This window comes from Tinamus guttatus, unplaced genomic scaffold (genome assembly GCF_059628265.1).
Source record: "Tinamus guttatus ecotype Peru unplaced genomic scaffold, ASM5962826v1 Tinamus_guttatus_pri_ptg000599l, whole genome shotgun sequence".
NCBI lineage: Eukaryota > Metazoa > Chordata > Aves > Tinamiformes > Tinamidae > Tinamus > Tinamus guttatus.
In genome coordinates, this window is record NW_028289133.1 from 4117501 (window position 1) to 4132263 (window position 14763).

At 48.8% G+C, this 14763-nt stretch overlaps 1 pseudogene; it reads left to right on the plus strand.

The window, feature by feature from the left end:
- The first annotated feature begins 2113 nt into the window (after positions 1-2113).
- Positions 2114-7611, plus strand: LOC148592451 (uncharacterized; annotated as a pseudogene).
- Positions 7612-14763: the final 7152 nt, after the last annotated feature.

Consider the following 14763-nt stretch of genomic DNA (forward strand, 5'->3'; position numbering starts at 1 on the left):
CGGGAGGGCCAGAAGGGAGGCGCTTGGCTTTCAGAGGAGGCTCCGGCGCCCGGCGGTGCCACCGGGAGCCAACAGGGCCCTTCCCGAAGCGGTTGCTCACGTGCCCCTTTCCGTAGGTTATAGTTTAGCTGACGCTTCTCAGCAGCGTTAGCCGGGGCTCCGCACTGCAGCGCGGGCAGCGTGGCGGAGCTCTCCAGGAGAACGGGAGAGCCCAGGGATGATCCGGAGGCACCGCGCACGCAGCTGGAGCGCTGGGCGCACCAGGGACGCGGCGGGAGCCCTGCGGCCGCATCCGCTGCGGGAGCGCGAGGAGCTGGCGCGGCTGCTTCCCCGCTGCCCGCGGGAGCTCGGCAGAGCAGCTGCTCTCGCTGCGTTCCTGCTCCAAGGAGCCGTCCCTTCTGAGAGGGCGGCGCGGCAGCAAAACGCCCAGGAGGGGATACTGCATCCTGCTGAACCCAATGCGCCTGCTGCATCCTGAAGAGGAGACGGGGACTCCTCCATGACAAAGGAAACAACGTTCTTGGTGATCTGCTGACAGATGCAGCTGGTGCATGGCTCTCATGGAGGACATTCTTCCCATTTGCAGGGAAAAGCAGTGCCCGAGGAAGCTGTGCGTTATTCTGGAATGCTGTGGAGCCCACGCAGCACAGGCTGCAGCTGTTGGTACCTGGTTAGTCGCAGTGCTGCTGGTTGCAGCAGTCACCTTGCACTGCGGGGTTGTGTTGAGGAGCTGGGACAGACACCAGCTAGTTTTGGTGCCCATGAATCGTTGCAATAGCTAAAATCCTGGACTGACTTCAGCAGGATGGGGCAGGGCAGCTAGGCCAGTTGTTTAGGTTTCCTATGCCAGGAGTGAGTTGGAAAGTCAAGGTGCTGAAGAGGCAGTTGCAAGAGCAACCAAAGAGAAATGGATGGTGCTGGTGGGGCTGAGGCAATGGGTGTGCTGGAGTTGGCTCCGCTTTCTCCCCGGCTCTGAGGCTTCAAGCCTTTGCCACAGGTGCCTGTAGGAGCTGGTGTCCTCCGGGCTGCTGTTCCTGGAGGAACCTCTCCCGGCTGGTGCCAAACCGAGCAGGGCTCCCTGGTGGGTAAGGAACAGCGGTGGGCTCGGCTGTGCCTGCGGAAGTGGGGAGGCCTTTGGGCTCTTCCCGGCATGTCCTTGCAGTGAGCCCTCCAGTGACTTGCAGTACTGGGCCTATATCTCGAGTGCAGAGGAGGTAGGAGACAGAGGAGCCCCTAAGAGATTAGGCCACGATAGTGGTTGGGAAGTGTTTTCTTTGGCATTCCTGGGACAGAGGGGCCTAAATCCTCTCTAGATCCAGATGCTGTGTTGTGTGGGCAACCCTGAGAGCCACAAGTTGGTTCTTCTGCCCACAAAGCCCACCCTGTGTCCTCAGCTTCAGAGGCTGGAGAGCAGGGTCAGGGGTTCTTCTGTGCTCAGCATAGAGCCCCCCTGTGCTCAGGGAGTCCAAGCGATGCCTGAGGGCACCACGTTCGACCCCTCACTGCTGCAGACAGGGATTATGCAGCCCCTCTCACCACAGGAGCAAAAGCCCGTTCTAGAAGTAGTTAGTCCTGCTTGTTTTCCTTCTTCTCTCTACTTGTTTTGTACTGCAGCAAAGCTAGTCCCAGCTTTGGTTCTGATTTTTCTGATTATTCCAGGCAGTTTTACCCATTATCTTCTTATGTCTCGCCCTTGTTGCCACGTTTTTATATTTCTGGTGAGTGTAAATGGAAGAAAAGAATTCAATGGCTCTACTTGTGCATATGGCTACTCAGCCCAATAGCGCTTGATTAGACAATCTTGAGATAGAGGCAAATGATAATTGCATTGGTCACAATACATTTAACTGAAAATCTGAAGTAGGCACTAAAAAAAAAAGCCCTCCTAGAACAAGAAGATCTTTTATTTTATTAAACAATTTACAATTTGGTCATCTGGTTCTTGAAAATGCTCATAACTGAATTGTGAAGTGGCTTATTTCACTTAATGTCACTCTACATTTCATGAGTTGGAAGATGTGCAAAGTACTCCATAAGGCAGAGGGAAGTCCTGTGCACCCTTCCAATTGCCTCTGAGGATGTCCTTGTCCTTCAGTGCCTCTGGTCTTAGCACATGGCAGCTACCAGCAAGGTCCTGCTCAGTGAGAGCCCTCACCAGCAACCTGGCCACTTTTTGCTCTTTGTCACATCAGACTCCAGACATCAGTTTTGTGATGGAGGCAGAGCAGAAAAGCACAGGCTCCGGGAGGAAGAGGTTGAGGGTAGGAAAATGTTCACTAAATGTGTGCAGGTGACTGTGGTTAAAAGGAAGTGTGGACATTTGCTGGCTCGCCTGGCGCAGCAGAACAGCTCCGAGGGCTGCCCTTCCGGGACACTCAAGGCAATTTCGGTTTGAATTTCTTTCCAAGCAAAATTTTAAGCTTGTGTTTCAATCAGTTTAACACTCTGGGCCATTCTGCTCAATGCCTGCAAGACTGTGTGTTCTTCCAGGCCCTCCTCCAAGCTGAGCTCTGCCCCACCACCTGTAACCCCTGGATAGATCAGTTAGATGGGCACGAGCAGCCCTGCAGCCATGTGCCTGTGTTCCTGGGCTGTGCAGGGCCGTGGGGCGCCTCGGCCCACAGCGCGCGCGGCAGCCAGCTCTGGTGGCCAACGCTGCGAGCAGCCCGTGTGTCCGGTTTGAGCGGTGGTGGGGCCTGGCCCTGGTTGCCTTCCCTGGCCCTGCTCTGCTTTTCCGGCCCGGCTGCCCTGGGACAGCGAGGACGCGGCCCGGCCTTCACCTCCTGGCTCCTCTCCCCCAACACGCAGGAATTAGCAGAGCTGGGCCCTGCTCCTGGGCAGGCACCTGAGGGCTGTGGCAATGGATCTTTGTATAAATCACTGCTTCGCTTCATCGCTTGTAACCTCTTTTCATCACCTCCGTTCCTCAGAGCCTGGGGACTGCTGGGGACGGAAGGCTTTCCCCCCCGTGCTGGAGCTCGGCCATTCGGTGCAGTGAGCAGCATTGAAAGAGAGATACTGCGAGCACTGTTCCCACCTTCCCCGGAGGCTGATCTTTATGCAGCTGAGACTTCAAGGGATCTCCCTTAAAATAAAGGCCGGCTTATTACCCATCTTCTCCAGCTCCCGTGAACTAAACATCCCCAAGCCGAGGGCAGCGGTGGCACAAAGCTCCTTTATAGCTCCCAGGGTGCCCTCTCCGGCGGCTCCAGCTGCCCCCGCGCTCTGTTTCTCCCCAGTCCTTTCTTCAATATCGTTTCCAGTTGACTTAGTTATTACAGTACACGGAGCAGGCCGAGGAAAGCGCGCCGGGGCCGGGGCGGGCGGCGCGGCCGCGCTCCTGCCAGCCCATGACATCATGCGCGGCCGCAGCGCCTCGCGCCGCCGCTTCCGCCTCACAACAGAGCCGGGGCCTGTCTCCCGCCGGCCCCTTTCACTGCCCGCGCGCTGGCAGGGCTGGGGGCATTCAGGGGAAACAGCACAGGGCTTTATTTAGCCCGGAGTGAGAAAAAGTCACTTCGCAGCTCCAGTTCAGGCACAAGGCACTAACAAGCAGATTAAAAAAAAAAAAATCCCTTGCTAGAAAAAAAACATTTCAAATGAATACATGCAAGTTGATTTGTATTCCAGATGACCTTGCAAATCGGGAGATTGAGCTGTGCCTTTTATCTCCAGAGGAATGGCTTCAAATCCTGATTATCCCATAGAGGAAATTCCATTTAATGGTCCAATTTTGGTGGGCTGAAAAGCTGTTCCCTGCCTAGAACCACCATCTATTATGGCATGATTGGCATGCTGTGTTCAAGGCAGAACAAGAACTTCACCTCATCTCTACTCCCTTTACTTCAGGCTCTCACTACCTAACCTTCCTCTCCCAAAGAGCCTGAGAAAATGGACAGGATTTGCAGCATGGGCAGAGTCACCACAGCTGTGCCCAGCAGCCCCGTGCGTGCAGCTACAGGGGTTGGCGGTGCCAGGAGGAGAATGGCCAAGTGACAGAGGGGAGCCTGAGAGAACAAGAAGGAAACCGATGGGGGAAAATCTCAAAGGAAGGAGAGAGAAAGTGGGCACGAAAGCAAAAAAAAAAACAGAGAAGGAGGGTGGACAGGGAAAGGATGCATGGATATGCCAAGAGTGGGATGCAGGAACGACTCGAACTCCACCAAGCTGCAGAAGGAGAATCAGCTGTGGGAGGTTTCCTCAGGCGCCCTGAGTGCTCTCACCAGGCCTGGTGGTTCTGGTTAGTACAGAAATGTCCGACGTTCTCAGCTTGCGCTAACGGCTTTGTGAAACGAATGTTTTAGGTTTGCTGTTTTCCCAAGTCCTCATTTCTCAGAGCATGAAACGCTCTGTTCTGCAGGGGAGTGGAGGATTTGCAAGACTGAGCAGCAGCCAACTCACTTCTCCATCATATCTTTGCAGACGCTATAGGGTAAAAAAAGAAACACTCTTCTCCAGTCTAGTTGGTGCAGTATTTCCAAACCATTCGGTTTTATTTCTCCTACCAGTGTGACAAACCTGCATGATGTCCTGGTAGGACAGGATAAATGGGGAAAGTAAAGGAAATTTATATTGTGACACTAGGAAGCCTTATGATCCTGTTCCCTGCAATGTTGTAAGCAGACACAAAATATTATCACTTTAGGTGCCTGCCAAAGTGCATGAAAACTTGTGGGGGGCAGATCTGAACATGCTGCTGTCGCGCTCGGAGGACATTTCATCTCCATCAGCCGCTCTGCTCCACTCAGCCTGCTTATAGCCAGCCGGGGGGTGAGAAAAGTGAGCTTAGAAAATACCTCAGCGCGGGGTGGCCTTACCTGGGGCAACAAAATCTGAATTCGGAATGACCTCGGTCATTGGGAAAATGCTAGAGATGTGATGATTAAGTGCGAGCTTGGGGAGGCAGAAGGCAAAAAGGGCACCTCCTGCATTGCTCATCATTGCCACCCAGCAGAACGATGGCTTCTTCCTACCTGCTTATACCTCAGCCTTAACCTCTTCTGCTAAAACGGTGATCGGAAAGACCTATCATTGGAATTGCTGGCTCTGACCTGGAGCGTTTGCCCGGATTGAGCGGTTGTGCTGCCTGACCTGGCAGGGGGGATCCTGCAGCTGACGGGGGTGATCAGCAGCTGGAGTGGGTTGAAAGAAATAAACTCTTCACCCAGCTCAGCTGCAGCCAGAACAGGATGTGTGACGGCAACCTAAGACATAGGAGATAATTATTCTACTCTACTTGGCACTGGTGAGGCCTCAGCTGGAATAGTGTCCAGTTTTGGGCACCGCACTGGAGGAAAAATGTAGACAAACTGGAGAGAGTCCAGGAGAGACATGAGAAATATCGGAGGCAGAGAATGAACAATCTAGGAGGAAATGTTGAAAGGATTGTTTGTTTAGTCTGGGCACAGCCGAGTCTAACGGAGAGACATGATAAAAATCTTGCAATACGTTGAAGTTTATTGTAAGGAGGATAGTGATAAATCTTTCCCCATGGCCCCCGGGGGATCGAGAAGGAAGGAACCAACTTCATATGCAGCAGAGAAAGTTTAGGTTTGACATGAGGAAAAACTTTCTAGATAAGGGAGTAATGAAGCACAGCTATCTAGGGAATGCATGGGTCTTGTTAAAATTCATAATAAATGCATTTTGTTTTAATAATGAATATTGGAAGAATAAAGATGTTTCTTATTTAAAGAACTGTTCTGGGCTAAAGCCTGGGACTGGATTTCTACATATCTATGTGCAGTTGTATTGATGCACTCGCAAGAAACAGCCCTGGGACTGTAAGCTTTGGAGCAGATACCCTTCTTCCATGATCTGTGCACGCAAAACCCCACATCATGGGATTGCTCACTTATTGTGGGATTGCTACATATTGCAACCATAAGAATAGGCAATCATATAATATGAAGAATCCATATAAAATTGTGTAAGTTCAGGCATACTGTTTCTCTTTGGATTTCATTTTTGGCCATGCTGTATTTTTTCCCTTTGCAGGTTCATATCCTATATCTCTAATCCGTTCTTTGTAGATTTGCCATATGTGCACAGCTAGAGATATATCCACTGATAGCTGTTAATCCTTTGAGTGTTTCTACGTTACACAGCGTATGCCTAGTGAAAGTAGTTCCATGGGTTTAAGGATGTTCCCTGATCCTCCTGTGACACTACTAGAAACAGAAAATTGTGCCATCCTGTTTTCATCCCAGTGACTTCCCAGCATGTGAATTGGGTTTTCTTTCACAACGGAGAATCAAAGAACTTCTTCATATTCTCATAAATTCAGTCTGATGTGTTTAAATGTTAAAGAGAACGGAAGGTTGCTTTAAAGGAAAGATGTGGAGGTAGAAAATTGGCACACAAAGATCCCATCCTTGGACTTTGGACTTGTCTGTGACTTGTAGAGGTCAAAATCTATGAAATTTTTCCTGAGTCTTATGACAGAATATGGATTTTTCTCATGAAATAAAGTCTACTAAGGAATGTATTCGTTGCAGATTGAACTTGTTAGTCTTAACCCATTTGAATTTTTTAAGTGTGACTTTATGTATGAGTGTTTTGGGTTTCTAGTGCTTGGTTTAAATTCAGTTGCAAAATCTGCAAACTTCCCAGTATGTGTGCTTAACCTTCACGGCATCTCGAGATAATTTGTTATCTACACATGAACACTAAGCAAGAAACCTGGAATCACAGCTCATGTGAAATAGTTCTAGTATTCTGAGGATTGGTAGCATTAACCCTGACTAATTTTTAAAGAGAACACTCACTGGGGTGCCGGAGCAGTACAAATCAGCAAAACAAAGTAGCCAGTCAAGCTAGGTTATATCTGCTGGGCTTGCCACAAAAGCAGAAACCACCCATGGGGTATTGGTTAACATTAATTCATCAATAATTTCTTCACATTTCTTTGCAGATCAGTATCTACAGCATCTGTCACAAAGAACCAAGATGTGGTTGCTCTTGTCTATTGAAACACAGCCGTGGAAAGAGCCCAGATGTTGTGCAGTCTCCTCTGCACACTCAGCAAGGTAGCAGGAAAACTTCTGGAGATGGTTCGAGCTCGTAGCTTGGGGACAGGGTTATCCTGTGCTCCCAGCACCTCTCGTTAGAGCCGCAGCAGGGTGAAAGGTTCATTAGGAAGGGAGGAGAACACAGGAAAGGTGTGAAGGGTGGAAAGGGGGAACTCATCATCTGCCCTAATTTAGATATTGAATAACTGGACTTCAAAGACTCTATTAGTCACCTCTGGCTCCATTTACTGTCGGTAGAAAAGAAGAGGAACTCCAGAGAGACAGTTGCCTCCTTTCAGGACAAGAAATGCCTGTTTCTCCGCTGCCTGTGTAAGACACCTAGATATCTATCTGCTGGAGATGTGAAGTTGGCTGAGTGATCCCGCATGGTCTCCTGGTTACGGCACTTAGGTGGGAGGTGGGCGAGTTCCGGCCTCTGCTCCAGGGGCTGCTTACAGCCTTTGTACAAACCACAGGTTGCACAGCCATGTCGCTCCAAGCGATAAGGAAATCACGGCCTCCCTTCCTCCTCCTACGCAGGGAGAAAGCCTTACCACCGTGTGGAAGGTGTCACCGAGGCAGGTGGGAGGTGTGGGGTTGAACACCCTCCCACGGGTGAAGAAGCTCAGCCCATGGCGTGCTCTAACCATGCGGCAATGGCCTAAAGGAGGCAACTGCCCCTCGTGCAGCCCCTGGGTCGCCCGTGAGGCAGCAGTGACTCCCGGGACAGTTTGTAAGGAGGCAAATGCTCACTGTGCACTTTGGCTGGGCTCCAGAAGGCCGGTCGTGCCGGGGGGCTACAATAAGAGCAGTTTCAGAGGCCCAGTTGGCTTCGGAAGTGAGTTTGGCGCCAAACATCCGAGTCTGTTCAGGCCCGAGGCGTTTCCCCACCGAGGCGGGAGTGAGATTCAAGGCAACTTCAAAGGCAAAGAGGCCTCCTCATCCCTCTCTACCTGACAGTGAAGCAAAGCGAACCTGACACGTCCCTCAGCAGGGCAGAAAACCACGTTCTTGCTGCCGTTCTCCTGGGTTTCTGCCATGCCTCCCCAGAGGGCCGAGGTGCCGGCCGAAGGGACAGCGGCGGTGACAGGGCTGCCAGAGCCGCTGTGGGCGCTGAGGCCTGCGCTGAGGGCCAGGGGGCGAGTGACACACCACGTCACATGGAGGAGACAGAAGGATCTGGCTTAGGTGGCTTTTGACGTGTCCTGCATACCAGCACCAGGAGCTACCGCTTCACCGAGCTGCGTTTCAGGGCTTCTTCCTGGCAGTCGCCCTTGAACAGCATCTTGCCAAAGGGTCTCTGGTTTCGGGTCTGCCCTGTCCTTCCAGGGCAGCTCCTCACACAGAGCTGTAGGGCCACAGGGCAGCTGCACGTGCACGTGTGTCCCACAGCGCCCGGGAAGTCTCTCTTATCTTGCACTGCAGCTTCACGGAGCATCCCGCTCCCTGCTGCACCCATTAGGCTGCACTACGGCCTGGTCTGCTTTTAATTCAGCCTAAGGAACAGGAATCCTTTTCCTTTGGAAAGCAAAATCCTTTGGCACCGTATAATGAGACCAAACCCATTTTCGCTACTTTTATGGCCCCCTAATAGCTTTTCCACATTTCACCTGGGACCAACTCCCAAATGCTTTTCACAAACTTGACCAACTCCCTCAAGTGTCCGCCAGGATCCGTTTTCCCACTGCTATTTTGCTTACTCCGAATGAACTCCCCCGCTTGGCTATTTTACTTATTTAATTTCATTTTATGGTTTCAGCACAGAAATGGGCAAGTGCGAGTGCATCGCGTGAAGCGCCCGGGGCCGGCGGCGCACGCGGGTAGGACGTGGCCATCCCGCCGGTGCTGCCGAGCGCGCCGCCTGGCGCGCCGCTGAATGCGAACGGCGAGCGGGAAGCAGCTGGCTAAGGTGGAATTTGAAAATCAGTCATAAGATAAACAGGTTGCAACGTTAAGCACCCTCCGAGGGAGAAGCAGTGTGCAGCATATGTTCTTACTTTGGAAGATATTAAAAAAAAAAAAAAAACTTTAATAGACCCTTTACTGGCTTATGCTAGTGGAGCTGTTAATTAATTAAATAACTATATGCGAATGGCATCCATTGGGAAAGAGGCTCACAGCTTCCAGATGCCAGTTATTGGCCCCATTACGGGCCTAAAACTATTACAGTAAATCATTACAAGCTCCAAGATGAGCTGGCACAGGATTGCTGCGAGGAAGGATGAAGCTTTTCTCACTTGTGCCATTTTGTGCCAGTTTTTATCTAGTGAGATTAATTAGTACTTTCAGACATGCAAGTCCGAGTTCTAGGATTCTGTCAATGGAAAGGAGACATGCTGAAAGAGGCTTTAAAAACTTCTGCGTGTTGATGGGGAGGTAGGAGTTGGAAGAGATAAAGAGCTGTGGATGCATGTCTGATTTTGATTTTTTTTTTAAAGGTCCAATTTATAGGCAGGGACGCTGCGATGAGTTGCCCTTGCGTGCTCTGGGTATACTCAGAGGACATCAAAGCTCACCACTAGAGCTCGGGTGCCAGGTAGGCAAACAGTTTCTCAAACCAAAACCAATAATTTAAGGCAGTTATTCTAAATACAAAACCAAACAGAAAAGTTGATTTTAAAAAAATGTTATTATGTAATCTTTTAAAACTTTTTAACCTACATCCTCTCCTGGGAGGAGAACATTTCCTGCCATTCAATGGCAGCCTGGGATCTACGACCTGGAGCAGAAAGGGCGTTTTTGTTTTTCCTTTCTTCTCTTTTATTAATTAATAAGCTATAAATTGTAACATCAGATGATGACTTTGGATCTTGCTGCCTCTTTAGAAAGGGCTGTGAGTGAAAGAACCACTGAGCCACCTATGCCAGCCCTTACCTGAACAGGCTGTCCCTTGAAGATCTTCTCAACTACTTGAATTCCACAGGTTGAATACAGGAGGGTCAATCCTAGCACTGTTTATACAGCCTCCCCAATAATTAGTTCTTAGACACATCCATCCATAGGCAGGCACTTCCACGGAGGAATCCTTCCGCAGCTGGAATCCTTCACAGATGGCGGAGGCAAGCTAAGCCCTGAGGTTTTATGGTCCCGACTGCACATAATCCTCTTGTGCATGATCTAGAGGTGCTTTCAAGTTAAACCAAGCTCTGCTGTTGCACCCAGACTAGGCCGCTTGCTTGGAGGCAAATGTCCCTTGGCTACACTGCAGTGTATAGAACTGGCCCTGATCTAAAGAAGATTCCTTTATTATTGGAACATGACAAATTAAGGCGCCATCCTGCAAGCTGCTCTCCGTGAGCAGATCTTTGCCTCCCCATGACTCTGATAGGGCTGTATAAGGGCGATGGGTCTGAGCTGGGTCTTGTAGTTGCCAAACGAGCAATAGAGCTTGCTTGGAAAAGAGGTGTGTCTGGGTACCTGCGATGTGGGAGGGAGCTCCGGGACCTACAGCACCTATATTGAGACCCAGGGACAGACTTTGTCCATAAGACAACATTCCCCAATACGTGTGGTGACACACTAGCGCTGCCTTTTCTCTTCTTAAATGAAAACAAGTTACTTTTAGGACCTTGGCTGTGATGAGGGGAGTGTCACTGTGTGTCCAATACAAACAAAATGTTAGTTGAGCCAAGAGCAGCCCAGTGCTTGTCTCCCATTCCCTCTCTGAAACCCCAAGGGACTCCTCTTGGCTTGAGTGGGAACGGGAGGGAATGCAATCACTGAGCAAAAATGTTCTTACTTTATAGCTTAACATTACGTAGGCAGCAGTTATGCTTTTCTATTGAGCAAGACATCTCTACAGACCTCTAGACTTGCCCATCCTTGGCAGTGGCGGAAACAAAATGGGGATAGTAAATATCCAGCTACTTTTTTATCGTGTTCCAGGTTACTGTATTTTTCTGAGTGTTTTGAGGGAAACATTTACACCAAAAAGATGAGTGTGCTGAACACGATGACTACACTTGACAGGAAAGAGCTACAAGTGACCAGGGTGCAGGAAGAGCAGGAGAGTGGCAAAAGGATACGGAGTCCTTCATATTTAGGTGAGGGTTTTTGAGGGAGAACAGGTGGAAAGGAATACAAGCCGTCACGGTACGAAAATGGGTCACTCACCTCTGTGCAGTGAACCTGGGGATGCCACTACAGTGTAAGTCAACAGCGACTGTCAAGACCACAATCTTTTCCTCTCCAGGAGCAATATCAGCTTCGTGTGCGCACGTTCTTCGCTAGCCACTCAAACAGGTTCTTCAGGGCCTCTCCTCAGTATTTTGGGAAAGAGACAGGAGAAAGGAAACCAGATACATTCTACTAACAGGAAGATCATACAGTTAAACTGTGGATTTCAGCTTTCCACTCAGCAGAATAAGGGACTAGTGTTAGAAATGTGGTTCTGACACATGTGTTTGGATAGACACAGCTGCAGAAAAGCTGCGGGGATGGATGCAAAGTCCAGCATGACTTTGTAAAGATGGATGCACACCCTTAACTTTAAACGTAAGTTTTCCCGTAGAATACCCTGGAATTGTTCATGTATTAAACACATGCATGAGCCTTTCTAGAAACAGGGAATGTAAATCAGAGTATCAAAATGGTTACGCCAAAATACTTTCTGTATAATGAAATGGGAGAATTTAAATGCCCCTACGAGCTCGCAGTGATCCCTCCTCTGCTAAGAAGGAACAGATAAGATATAGGCCATGTTATCAAAGGACAGGGAGTTATTGCTTGTACGTGGGGGTGTTCCCAGCTACCCACAGTGCACACTAGAATGTCATTTGCATCCATTATGTTAATTAAACATTTTCTGGAATTTAGCATGTGGTGGATTGGCAGGAGGTAACTCCAACCCAGTTTCCGTGGTGGAGATCCCTCGCTCTACACCGAGGACCCTGAGTCATGCAGTAAAGCAGCACACTCAGTAATGTGCCTCTGTTGATTATTTTTGTGCAAAGTCCAACTTAAGCAATGCAGTTTTGACATGACAAAGGGAATTGATAAAAAAGACCAAGATCTACATAATTTAAAGTTTGCTGTAGGGAAGATATCCAGAGGCTGGCTATAAGTAACGAGCTACCATTCAAAGGGTGGCGTCTCCAAACTAGTAAGGCTTTTAAAATCAGTTATTAGTCTTTATTTATATTCATACGGGAAATCTTTGTTTTGTCTATATCTTCCCCTTCACTTTGTTTTAGGTCTGTTTTTCTTGATAGGTTTATTGTCTAGCTTATGTTGTAGTCATTTAACATTTGAATCAATAGGTTGCTCCTGAGTGCTTACGTTTGTGAATGTGAACCCTTCCAGCAAATAAATAAGCAAATTCTGACCTGAGCTTGTGGTTGGAGATGGACCCAACCAGCAGCACTGGCCTTCTCCATTTGGTGGCCCAATTTATGCAAAGCTGCACTGTACTCACGCCTTTAAGTCCTGAGATTGCTTATTACAACACTGTTAAGTTTTGCTGCTTCCCAGCAGATCTTTTGGCAAGTTGCATGGTCAGGTACCTTCTAAGTTACCTTTCGTGCATTAAATATGATACTTGGCATTTGAACAAGGCCACCAGCTAGATCTACAAAAAGTGAAGCCCATCTTCAGGGGTTTTTATCCAATTACAACACCCCAGAACTGCAGAGTTTTGTTCAAGGCTGTGCACTGATCTCTCTATTCTCCTGTATCTATTGTCATCCTACACAGGATTATCATGATCTGTTGAAACCAACAAATTAGTGAGAAGGAGACCTGTGGGGAAACAAGGCGAGTCCTCCACAAGCCTCCACGGGCTACTGGAGTCCCTGCTCCCATGTATTTTATTTTACAACAGGTTTCTTTGGGCATGGGGAGAGGCACAGCTCTGACCTTTGGTGTACGGCTTCACACAGGAAATCTGGAACTGGAGACCACAGGGCAAGACAATTTGCCTGGCATTCAGTTCCCATTAAACTTAGCGGAGCTCGAGGGTTTCCCCCAAACTTTGACTGTTCTGCTTTGTAGGACGATGGCTTTCCTGGATGAAATGCCTTCTGTCCTACCTGTGTGTTGATGTCATTCACCCCAAGAATCCTAGAGTCGGCTAAAAATATGTTCTAGTCTGGGAATGAATTAGCACATTTGTTTTAGTACATCTTACCCCATAATTACACTAACTGGTTTTTGGAAAGAGAAACTGGAAACCTACCTGGTTCCCAAGAGTAATGGTTTTGGCTTCAAGTAAGTGACACTGATGCTCACTGAGTGACAACAGTGACACTGAGATTCTGCAAGCAGAGGTTTGAGTATGAGTCATGTACCAGTCATATAAATATTGGGAACATTTCAAACTTTAGTATTTTGTAATATCCTACTCTAACACAAAGCTTTATCATTTGTGTTACCTTTATTTTACTATAAGTTAGACCTTGCTTTTGGAGGAGACATCAAAAGAGAGAATCTGCCTTGGTGTTCTCCGTCTGCACGTTTCCGTCTTCAGGCTGTACTTCAGTGCTGCTGGATATGTAAAAGTGCAAGCTCACAAGGAAGAGTTCAAAGTTTTATCCTTGGTGTTCAGACATTGCAGAATCCTGGTCTCTGAATTCCAGTGTGTTTATTTAAATACTGGTCTATCTATCCAGAACTCCTCCTGTGCTGTCTCTTAATAATCCGTCCTCATCCTGCCACTGCCAGTGTTATCTCTGATCAACCCAAGAGCAGAACAACCCTACTAGTAGAGCACTAACGGGTAACTGAACCATCCAATCTGGAGCATGGACTCAGTCCAGAAAATGGCTCCAGAGCCTCTGTCTCTTTCTTTCCCTAGTCTCTCAAATATGATGTGGGTAGAAACCAAACACAATATAAGACTTACCAGAATAGGAAGCATTGAGAAATTTTGCTTCCTGAAAGAAATATTAGCAGTGGCAAGACAACCCAAACAAACAAGTAGAGAAAAGGCTGTTTTGAAATCTCGGCACTCTGCTAGGCAGTTCTGACTCCTTAGTCAGGAAGGTAATCCTGGCCTTATGGCATCATAATCCTGGCCTTACAGCATCGGAGATAGGCTTGAGTTTCTGTACCTGAAATCCCATTTTATATTCCCCATGAGGACTGTCTAAGTTTGGGTGCTGGGGCTGTTTTACAACAAGTTGCAGGTTTCTCTGGGAGTAACCTTATTAGTGTCGAGTGAACTGTGCCATGGAGGGCCTTGTTTACTTGCTTCTGTAATTGTTTTTTAATGGCCCTGAAAAACATGCTCATAAAATTCTGCTTCAGAATTGTTAGAACTGCCTAAGGTTTTACTGAACACAAATCATCCAACTGTCTTTGAAAAGATCTCTACTAACATACGTTGATGTTCTAAACCCATTCACTGCATGGTCCAAACATGGCCTGTATTTGTAATGCAACTGTGGGAGACTCCCAAATCAGGCCTTTTTTATGGACAGAGATTCTTTGGTGCACACGGTATCCACAGGGGCTGCACCCGCAGCACGAGAGATTGGGTTCGGATGGTTTTGGCGGAGGCTGCAGGAAGGTTTTGCAGCTGGAGGTCTGGCTTCTCCAGGGAGCTGGACTCAGTGCTTTTTCACCCAGCAGTATCCTCCTACCAGGTTGCAGAGGGCTCCTTGCACTGGAAAGCGCGGCTCAAACCTGCTCCAGCAGCCAGCACGGTGCGTGGGCTCGGCGAGTAGGGGTGAGTGCAGTGGGGCTTCCTGGCCTCCTCCGCAGCGTCGCTGTCCGTGCTACCGAGGAGGAGGTGGGAGCCAGCGGGACGTTTGCCTGG